Source organism: Ictalurus punctatus, chromosome 5 (genome assembly GCF_001660625.3).
Source record: "Ictalurus punctatus breed USDA103 chromosome 5, Coco_2.0, whole genome shotgun sequence".
Classification (NCBI taxonomy): Eukaryota; Metazoa; Chordata; class Actinopteri; order Siluriformes; family Ictaluridae; genus Ictalurus; species Ictalurus punctatus.
In genome coordinates, this window is record NC_030420.2 from 34,117,309 (window position 1) to 34,121,152 (window position 3,844).

The window sequence follows — 3,844 nt, forward strand, 5'->3', positions numbered from 1 at the left end:
AGCGTTAACGTCACGTAACCGCTGTAAAGCAAGGCGTTCCCTCTCCAGCCACAGCTTCACCTCTGACTGTTACACAGCGCTGAGACTGGAGACTCCTTCCCTACACGCGCCATAAACACATTTCTCCTCACGGAAAACGTCACCGTGGCAACTGTTCTTAATCCATGTACCTGCTGTACCGCGGACGAGCTGTTACTATGGAAACGACAGCGTATTAATACGAACGAGCGTATTAATATAAACCTGCGCTACTTTCAGAGCTGCTGTTATGGAGAACTAATCACCACCTCCTGACCAATCAGAGTGCAGAACCCAGCAGCGTTGTGGTGGTGTGTGTGTGTGTGTGTGTGTGTTGTTACGGAAGGTTGTGTTATTTATTTTCTCATATGGGGAACGCCGAGTGTAGACGTGAGAGCTCTTATTTTTTTTAAAAAGGAACATTCGAGAACAAACTAAAGGAAGAAGGTGGAACTTATGAGCTCCCTTTTGTCAAATATTTACACACTTGTCACACACACACACACACACACGCACGCACGCACACCTTTGTCAACAGAGAATAATCACGTAGCTTCAGTCTGAAAGCATGCGATTCTTTAAAACTACTTCACAAGAGCTGAATTTACGGCTGCACGTGTTGTACACGTGGTGGTTCTGTCCTAAATGGAGGCTATGAGAAGGCTCCCTTCTGAGTGCGATACTGGGGTTAAAGGGTGAGAGGGCAGCACGGAGACGTCGAATCGGGACACAGCCCGTTTGGGTTTAATAGAGAAACACAGAACACTGTCTTCAGGTTTGGTTTCTGAACTGCGGAGGTGAGAAAGTTCCCTACTGAGTGTGATGTGTGTGTAAAGAGGGAACGCTGGTTCTGTCCTAAATACAGGCGGCGAGCTCTCCTGGGCTCAGCCTCGAGAATAACCGATCAATTAAATGCAGAAAATATTCTGATCAATAAGTAACACACTTTCTAGCCACATTTGAATCACAATTTAACATTAGTCACATTTCTGTGATCCGGATTTAAAATTATGTGAGTTCTGTAATCCGGATATAAAATTTCTGTGATCCGGATTTAAAATTTCTGTGATCCGGATTTAAAATTTCATTTCTGTAATCCGGATATAAAATTTCTGTAATCTGGATTTAAAATGATGTGATTTCTGTAATCCGGATTTAAAATTTCTGTGATCCGGATTTAAAATTTCATTTCTGTAATCCGGATATAAAATTTCTGTAATCCGGCTTTAAAACGGTCTCATTTCTGTAAACCCGGTTTAAAACGGTGTAATTTCTGTGATCCTGACTCACTTCGTCTACATTACTTTCAACCCGGTTTATTTTATTGAGGTTACGGTAAACCCAGCTCATGAGTTTACACACTCAGCGCGTATACACTCACAAACATCTCTGTTTGTTGACCTTCAGAACTGATCCACTTCACAGAATCACATGTTTACCCCAGCCTGGACTTTGTAGGGAAGCATAAAGTTTAAGGGGTGGGTTTGGGACGCGGCCAGACCGGAACCGTGTCCAGCAGCGTTTCTTTTTTAAATGACTGATATAAATCCTGTGTTTGGTTTTCTAGCGCGTAAAGGCTTTCAGAGCCTCTTCAGCACACAACAGTTCCTTCATATAATCCGGTTATATTACACGTTTACATTATAATAAATATTTTAAATGATCAATAACAGTGTAGTGCTTTTTTTATTCACTACATTAAAAACAAACATGACCTGTACCAAATATTCAAATTATTTCAATTTCATTCTATTTTTTCTTTTTAAATTATAAAAATATATAAATTAACATCCATAATACATTTTAATTATGTAATAATAATAATAATAATAATAATAATAATAATACTGGAATCATTCTGCCTCACTGCAGAAGTCCAGCTGGACTTTGTTCCTCACGGCGTGTGTTTTCAGGTCAGATCAATACCTGTGTGTTTGTAGATTTTCTTATTGATCTAAAAAGTAAATCATTTTCTTAGCAAAAAAAAAAAAGAAAAAAACTGTAAGATGTGGCAACGGTTATTTATTTCACCTTTAGCCGAGCGGTCGGGTCGCCCGCTGTGTCCCACGTAACAGAGCGATGTTTACTACGGAGTCACAGACAGCGTCTGCTACCACAGGGGCGGGGTCAGGGCTGTGACATCAGATTATTTATTTATTTATTTATTTATTTATTTATTTTCAGGTGAAGAACAGCAGAGAATAGAACAGGAAATTTTCTAATTTCCAAAATCTCGGGGTACTTTAGGCTGAAGCTTACAAAAACAAACAAACAAACAAACAAACAAACAAACAATAATAATTATTTGGGAAGCACTAGTGTAGATCCATACCTAGATTCTTGTGAACCAGACTTCCTGCTGAAGTATACTCAATAGGAGCTTCTGGAGGAACATCTCCAACCCACTGAAACCTAAAACTTAAAACTAGAGAGTCTCTCGTTCAAACAAACAAACAAACAAACAAACAAACACACCGTTCTCGATTCCCCGGTTTGGTAAGTTATAATTTATGGCGGAGTCTGATGTTGGAGATTAGATGTGAGGGTTAGATGACGTGGAGCGGTCTGCTTCACTCAGCTGAAGAACATCCTGAATGACGTCATCATACAGCTGTGAGAACGGAGAACATCACGGAACGCCGTGTCACAGAACAAAGCAAGACGTTTAGATGGAGAAATGACACGATGTAGAATTGAACATCGTGTCAAGGACACGGCGGACGGTCGGGCACAGGATGTTGCCGTGATACTTTTTTTTTTTTTTTTTTACACAAACCAAAACTGGATGAATACTGTACTGAGTGTCGCCCTCTAGTGGCCCAGTGTCTGGTGACCCGAAGGTCATCGTTTAGTTGATATGTTCGAGTGTTTGAGAGGAGGACGAGGCTCCGCACGCAGACACGCCGCCCAGTTTACATGAACACGTGAAGTTCGGTTCCGTTCACAGTAAAATAACGCGACGGAACCCGGGTTCTGCGGATCATCAGAACAAATACTGAAACCTCCAACAGTTCCAGCTTCTTCTGCCGGAACGGTTCACGCAAACCATCAAATGTTCTTTAACCAGTCCCTCCAGGATGTCACGACCGCAGGAGCGAACGCTAAACAGCGAGGAAACGCTGCGATATTCGGACGAGCTGCGATTTTTCACAACGTCGCGATCAGCTGACGCGCTCTTCGATTCACGCGCGTCGAACACGAGAGCAGCTAGAAGCTCTCATTTACCCACGCGAGAAACCGTCCCGTGCGATCGAGATTCCGCCGATTTTTTCTGCAAAAAAAAAAGCACGAAAACTCCTTTTTGCTCATTTAAAAAAAAAAAAGTCGCAGCACAATCGAGCGTTTCTCTCTGCAACGATCACAAAACCCAGCCACATCGTGTGTGTAAAGTAACACAGCGTGCGTCCGTCACAGAACATCGATAATAATAATAATGTTTTATTCCTCTTACTCCACAGCAACTTACCAACCCGTACAAATGTTTTTATTAAAGAACGTCATTTTTTTTTTTATCCGTTTATAGTTACAGTTAATGTTCCATCTTTAAACAGTCGTTCAGCTCCACCTCTGACTGTTACACAGCGCCGACACTGGAGACTCCTTCCATAAACATCTCCTCACTGATTTAAAAAAGAAAAAGTCCCTGTGTTCGAGCTGTTACTATAGAAACGATAACGTATCAGAATGAGCGCGATGATCGTAAATAAACCCGCGATGTGCAGCTGCGCTACTGTCAGAGCCGCCGCTACAGAAAATGAATCAACACCTCCTGACCAATCAGAATCCAGAACTCAGCAGTAAGAGAGTCAGAAAGCACACGTTCACG